The following is an 8,263-nucleotide window of genomic DNA, read 5'->3' on the forward strand; positions in this document are numbered from 1 at the left end:
AATAAATAAATAAATAAATAACAAGCAAATAAATAAATAAATAACCAGTAAATAAATAAATAAATAACAAGTAAATAAATACATAAATAAATAAATAACAAGCAAATAAATAAATAAATAACATAAATAAATAAATAAACAAGTAACTACATAAATGAATAAATACTGACGGGCACCAACCGAAGACTACTAAACATGAAATAAACATCCTTCAAACATGTAAACACGGAAGCTATGACATTTATTTCACATTTAGACATTTACTGACAATATTTACAAATATAACAAAATTTTCAAGGGGTCTATATCAAGCTGGCCCAGCGACCACGGATTTATTGTGACCAAAAAAAAAAACACAGGTCACACATTCTAGAATTTCGTTAGAAGTCATAGAAAAGGTAATCAAATGCCATCCACCGTTTTCTACGATGATTCTCCAAAAGACACTGCCAATCTGTTTGCCCAATTTTTTAAAAGTGTTTTCAATACAGAAGCGCCCACACCTTCATCTAGCACCTGGAACCGTATTGGCCTTGTATCGCGCGTCACAGCCAATCATCTCTGAGTTTCAGCACGGTTTTGTAAAACAACGGTCGACAACAACTAATCTCATGTGTTTTGTGAACAAAGTTATGCATGAGATCGAGAAACGGCGACAAGTTGACGCGATTTACATAGATTCCTCAAAAGCATTCGACAAAGTTCCACATGATCTAGCAATTGAAAAGCTGAGACGACTCGGATTTCCTTCTTGGGTAACTGGATGGCTGCATTCATACCTGTCGGATCGTTTCGTGCATGTTAGACTAAATACTTCAAACTCAGATTCATTTCAATTAACTTCTGGAGTTCCCCAAGGCAGTATACTGGGACCGCTCATCTTTATACTGTTTGTGAATGATCTATGCCTCCATTTAAACTGAGACAAAGTATTGTATGCTGACAATCTAAAAATGTATAAAACTATATGCTATGCTGAAGATTGTACAGATCTACAATTGGACATTGATTTGTTATCGCGATGGTGTAAAGAGAATGGAATGGAAGTGAACATCAAGAAATGCAAAGCAATCTCATTCACTCGGCGTCGCTCATCGATTAAGCATGAATACACTCTGAACAACCAAATACTGGAGCTCTACACACTCCATCTGCGACCTAGGAGTAAAATTCACCAACACGATGCGCTTCAATGATCATATAGCGTTGCCAACCGCTAAGGCATATGCAGTACTGGGATTCATCCGTCGTAACACGTCTCAGTTCAACGATATGTACACATTAAAGACACTTTTCTGTTCTTTGGTACGAAGCATATTAGAATACGCAGCTCCTGTCTGGACTCCATTCCAATGCAACAGTGATCCAGATCAATTTAGAATTAAAGTTTGTAGTTTTGCAGGTTCAACGCATTAACACATTTGCACGCATATCGTTGTATTATAAAAAAAGCCACTTTCAAATGTCATTCTCTCATCGCAGCAAGCTTTGCATAAGTGGAACGACTGTCAAAAAATGTTTTCTGATTTTATTCGTTTTAAATAAAACTAGTAAATATGGATATTAGTCGAAGAGACTTGGCGAATTTGCTTATCACTTGTAAAAAGATGGGTGGGTAATGTCAGAGACATAACCGGAGTGAAGTAGAATACACTTTAGAAGGTTATACAAATGCTACAATTTTGACTATCTTCTGATAGGTTGTATTAAAAGCAGTTATTTTGTTATTTCTAATAGAAATACCGAAATATCGATACACGTGCATCGAAATCTAAAATATTCGAACATATTTATCTATATGGTAATCATAAAAAGAGCATTTAATGATTGTTATTGTAAATTGAATCATTACACGAAACTGTCAATAAATCACACAAATGATAACTTTTTATTTCGTGTCATTCTACGACATGCCGACGATATTGTTCACATAGGGCTCACTTACTATCCAAAGCTCTTGGCAATCCACGTTCTGATGCTTGTAATAACAAAACTTCAATTCGATTCTTTGTTGATAAATGATGGCTCCGAAAAGGGCCTTTTGTTTGGGAAGTATTCGGAATTTAGTTGGAGCTAGTGTATTTGTGCCATGTGAGACGGCGTGTTCGGTGAACTTTTCTGACAGCCACAAACGGAGGGCCACTTATTCTTGTGTCCTTTAACAATGTTAGGAAACATTTAGATCGACGTATATGGTACGACGATACAAACAAACTGATATTGAGCAGCAGCATGCTAAGTTTTTATACCTGACTACAGCACAATGTAAGCTCGTCCTTTTTTGTGTTGTCCTGAATATGTGTTCTTCGTAGCTCCTCCCCTTCGTTGGTCGATACACAAGCAAATTGTGTTGAACGCGTCAGAGTGCCGTTTACTTAGTAGCTGTAATGGAATACCTTGCTGTTAAAGTGTTGAAATTGGAAGGAAATGCTGCCCATGACAACAAAAAGACGAATTATCCCACGTCTTCAGCAGCTGGCGATTCGTAACATCGAAAAGTTGAACAAACAAGTGACCATTGCTCAAAAACAAAACATCCAATCAGGAGTGCTGCCCAAGAAGAAAGCATAAATCGAACGCTGTAACTCGCAAATGAAATGCATATTACTGTAAAAACTTTTTTGATTATGAACAAAATTGAAATTGCGAATCTGAATGGGCCAATCGACGAACTGCATTTCTATCGAGCAAATTTACCCGCCAAAAAACCTTTTCCCGACAGAAAATTCTGTGCTGGAACAGCAATTTCTTTGCGATTTTGTCGTCTTTTGCACATACTTAGTTTATTTGGAGTATTTTTGGAATTAGTTGTCAATTTGCAACATTCTTTAAAAATATTGTTGAGCTTTTATAAATGAAGGCACGAAAACGAGCGTTTGACTCTCGTCCTACTACCAGCATCAGAGAAGCAATAGATCCGCATTTTTCGCTACATGGCCCGTACCAAACATACCGCTCGTAAGTCCACTGGAGAAAAGCCTCCCGGCAAGCAGTAAGCAACGAAGGCCGTATAAAAGTGCCCCAGTCACGGTTGGCGTTAGGAAGCCTCATCGCTACCGAACAGAAACTGCGCCCAGCGAGAAATTCACAGCTATCAGCAATCGAGCGGGCCCAAATTGTGATTCAAAATAAAACACAAACCAACAAGTTCTTTTCAGGACCAGCCAATTATATTCCAGTAAGATATAAATGAAATTTTCATTTTCCATTGCCTTACAACCTCCATCCCCCTTTCCACCCGGCTTGAATCACTATCAATCTTGATGATGCTGTGCGACGGGGGTACAGGCAGTTTCCATTATAGTGGAAAATTTAGGTTTGCGCGTTTTTTCCCAAAAGTTTTTTAGCTGTGCTGTTGTCAAGGAAGTTGTAGTTGAATTCAAAATAAAATAGTTTACTTCTATTGTCAGAGGTGGACCTTCCAACGAAAACTAGTCTGGCTCGCTTGGAATCGAATTGTACGGACCAACCACTGCTTTCACAAAATCCGTTATTTTCAGTAATTGTACATTCTACAGAATTAGTCACAACTATTTCCAATCAGCGCAAAAATCGAAGGTTTTCATTCAGTACAACAGCAGATTTTCACGTTTAAAAAAACAGGCAGCTTTCTGGCCGAAAATTTTGAAACGGAGCACCTATATCGAAACGTTAGAAAACGTTCTATTTTTGTAAATTGAATCATTACACTAAACTGTCTACAAATCATAAATAACTTTTGATTTTGTGCCATTCTACGTGAAAGCGACAGTATAGTTCTTAAGTGGATCACTTACCACCCAACGCTCTTGACAAGCCACTTTCTGATGCTTGTAATAACAAAACTTCAATTTCATTCTTGTCAATAAATTGATGGCCCTGGAAAGGGCCTTTTGTTTGGGTAGTGTTCGAAATTTACTTGGAGCTGGTGTATATGGTAACAGTTTTGGTGCCATCTGAGACGGCGTGCTTGGCCAACTCTTCTGACAGCAGCAAACGGACGGCGGTTTGAATTTTGCGGGAGATGCTGCAAACGAACTGCTGCATGCTGATGCTGCAAACGAACTGAGCGTGAGCAACAGCATGCTGAGTTTTTATACCTGACTACAGCACAATGTAAGCTCGTCCTTTTTTTGTATTTTCCTCAATATGTGTTCTTCTTAGCTCCTCCCCTTCGTTGGTCGATACACAAGCAAATTGTGTTGAACGCATCGGAGTGCCGTTTAATTAGTAGCTGTAATGGAATACCTTGCTGCTAAAGTATTTAAATTGGAAGGAAATGCTGCCCGTGGCAACAAAAAGACGAATTATCCCACGTCTTCAGAAGCTGGTGATTCGTAACAACGAAAAGTTGAACAAACTATTCTCCGGAGTGACAATTGCTCAGGGCGGTGTGTTGCCAAATATCCAAGCCGTACTGCTTCCCAAGAAGACCGAAAAGAAAGCATAAATGAGTTCTACCTTTTCAACTTCCAAATCCATACAAAGTGCGTCCCTGCCGCTTCAGAGTATAGACGACATTCATTGCGCTTGGCGTGTTCAGTATAGGTCACGGTATCTCGGATGACATTTTCCTGCACACCATCAGCATTCGTAGATTAAATCGGAGATGCATTTTACACCACCACGACGAGCCAGACGCCGCCGAATGGCGGATTTGGTGATTCCCTGGATTTTATCACGAAGAACCTTGCGATGACGATTGGTACGGGAACGCAAACAGGATACCGCTCATTGTACCGTTCGGACGAGCATGTTGCTCGTGTGCTAAGCGAGCACCCGCTGATACAAAACAAACTCGCGTGACCTGTATATATAACATTCCCGTATGTAATGAAACTCTTACATGCTCCTTTTTGACGGCTCTGCGTGAGATGTGCTTGCAAATTGCGCATTTTCCTCGCTGTTTTCGAAGGATTTCCTAAAAATCCTTGTTTTGGTTTATTTATAGTAGTCGCATTAATTCCGAAATTTAATACGAAATACGTGCACGAATTTCCGATCAGACAGTGCAAAAATATTGCGATTTCGATCAATAGAACGGAAGATATTCGCATTTCAAACCTGGGAAAATTTCTCAACTGAAATTTTTCAAACGGGACCCGATATTGAAACGTTAGAAGTATTCTACTTCAAAAGACAGATGAACAGCATAAGTTCATTACTAGCCGTAAGCACAAAGCCGTACTAACTGTTTTGACGTAGGACTTACGTCTTTCTTTACTATACTGGGTGTCATTTCAAAATTTTCAAAACGGATGCGTTACGTACACTTTGAACTCTAATAACTTTTCTCCTACTCAAGGAATTACTAATTTTGTTTCATAAATCGAAAGGAAAACGTTCAACGCTTGCTATTGATACCTTGTTTGCTATGTAAAACTTGTTTAAAAAGTTCAAAAACTACTTTTAATGCGAATCAACATTAATGCTAAAACCTATAAATATGGGTGTCACAGTTTTTCTTAAAGCCAGACGTGTGTAAGCCACAGAGCAGAACACACGTACGTGTGCTGCTCAACGAGAAGCTGCATTTTGACCACCAACCAAATCATAGCTACTGCCTTATCGCTGCCAACCAAGAACAGTCGTCGCCCTGCGTGAAATTCATTGCTCTCAGAAGTGGACAGAGTTACTAATTCGCAAGCTGCTCTTCCAGTGCCTGGTCCGTGAGATTGCACAGAATTTCAAAACCTACTCTTCCGGAGCTCAGCCGTAATGGCCCTTTAAGAAGCCAGCGAGGCCTGCCTGGTTAGTTTGTTGGAAAATACCAATCTGTGCGCTATCCATGCCAAGCGAATATTCATCATGCCGAGCGGGAAACGGCGAAATAATATTCACAACAAACGGTCCTTATTAGGACCACAAAATCGTTCTCAGAAGAATTACAATTGAAATTTCCATTTCGTGCTTTGGAAAATAACTTCCCTCTTATCGGGTTAGTTATTTTCTATAATAATATCCGAAAAATGTGCGATAAAACCAATAAACTGACCAATTGGACGGAAGCAATAAAATACCTACAACAATTTGAGTCAGAAAAGTGATATTAACGGAAAAATGCTTCGATCGTTTCTAAGTGTTTGGCAGCTGAAGTTGCCGATTTGTTTTCCAACGTCAATTATTTGCGCTGTGCTGTACGGAACAGATTTTTGCGCGATTTGTTGGGAAATAATTAAAACAATTGTGTAGTAGATTCCGTAGATTTTACCGTAAATTTTGATAGAAATGATTTTGTAAAAGCATTAATTAGCCGTGCTTTGAATGGTGGTTTTTGCAAATCTTTCTAGAACATTAGTGAATGTGGAATGATGAAAATATTTTCATTTGTCGCACAAAGGGATGGACTACCATCTGCACTAAGAAGTTTATAAAAGAGATCGCATTCCGATATACAATGCTCATTCGATGTGAGCTGCGAAAGGGGAATGTTCGTGTATGTACGCAGCAGATGCGAATTCGGGCAAGGTTCGAATCGTTAGCAAGGATTCTCGTCTGGTATCACCAAACATAGTTATCTACAAACCGTTCTTTTTAGGATGAAAACATAATGGAGAAAGAATTGAATTAGAAAGTTCCATTTAATAACTTGCATTGAGTGTGCGCCTGTCAAGTCTGCTGTACTTTAGCAGTGACACATAAACCAATGTTTATCGAATTAATCTACAAACCCGTAGGTTTTTGCAAATCTTTCTAGAACATTAGTGAATGTGGAAACCCTGCTACTAAGCGAATGCCACGCCAAAAAGAATGATGAAAATATTTTCATTTGTCGCACAAAGGGATGGACTACCATCTGCACTAAGAAGTTTATAAAAGAGATCGCATTCCGATATACAATGCTCATTCGATGTGAGCTGCGAAAGGGGAATGTTCGTGTATGTACGCATCTGGTGTATGTAATCGTCTGGTATCACCAAAAATAGTTATCTGCAAACCGTTCTTATTAGGATGAAAATATAATGGAGAAAGAATTTATTTAGAAAGCTCCTTTTAATAACTTGGATTGAGTTTGCACCTGTCAAGTCTGCTGTACTTTATCAATGACACATATAAACCAATGTTTATCGAATTAATCTACAATGTAAATCTTTCTAGAACATTAGTGAATGTGGCAACCCTGCTACTAAGCGAATGCCACGCCAAAACGAATGATGAAAATATTTTCATTTGTCGCACAAAGGGATGGACTACCATCTGCACTAAGAAGTTTATAAAAGAGATCGCATTCCGACATACAATGCTCATTCGATGTGAGCTGCGAAAGGGGAATGTTCGTGTATGTACGCATCTGGTGTATGTACTCGTCTGGTATCACCAAAAATAGTTATCTGCAAACCGTTCTTTTTAGGATGAAAACTTAATGGAGAAAGAATTGAATTAGAAAGTTCCATTTAATAAGTTTGCGCCTGTCAATTCTTGTGTACATTTACCAGTGATTCATATAAGCAAATGTTTATCAAATTAATCTACAAACCCGAAGGTTTTTGCAAGTCCTAGAAAATCAGTGAATGTGGCAATCTCATTCGACATGAAATTTCCAGTAAACATTCATTCAAAAAGTGCATTGGCTCAAATTATCCATGAATGTCATATGATATGCCCAAGTTTAGTCCTACGTCAACACCGCGGTTACGTCCCGGACATTACCCACTCCTAGTTTTTAAACCGGACTAACTTTTAAACCGGCCTAAAATATTTGGTAAGCTTTAATCAAACGATGCTGTCATTTATATGGCTGCATTCTGGTCTGCGTTACACGTCAATATTAAAAAACAACAAATTCAAGTTAAAGAAAATGAGTAAATTCATTCCGATATTTTCTTGCAGTAAAATAGCTTTTCTTCGTCAAATATCTCGTTCCATAGGGTTTTAGAACAATTTTGTCAACTTCTTGCCGATATGTTTCTGAACATAGAACTTTAACGTGTTGGATACTTGAAAGTTGACCGATGATGTGCAGTAATTTGTAGTGACATAATATGCACAAAAGAAAATAAATTGATATATGTATGCATGTTTTTATTCAGTTTGAATAGGCGCTCGTCGAGTTAGAGATGGCTAAACCATCGGTTGTAATTGGTGCCATGATAGTTATTTCTCGACAAAAATATGATTACTGGTTAAAACCCAACTGTCAAAATTCTCTTTGAAAGGAAATTCCGGACAAACCGTCGCTGGATAAACACAGTTCATATCAGTTAATGGAAGAGAATTTTTCTCTTTTGTTTACTGCCAACATCTGTGATTGGCGAGTAACGGTTTGTCCGGAATTCCCTTTCAA

Source organism: Topomyia yanbarensis, chromosome 2 (genome assembly GCF_030247195.1).
Source record: "Topomyia yanbarensis strain Yona2022 chromosome 2, ASM3024719v1, whole genome shotgun sequence".
In the NCBI taxonomy this organism is placed as follows: Eukaryota; Metazoa; Arthropoda; class Insecta; order Diptera; family Culicidae; genus Topomyia; species Topomyia yanbarensis.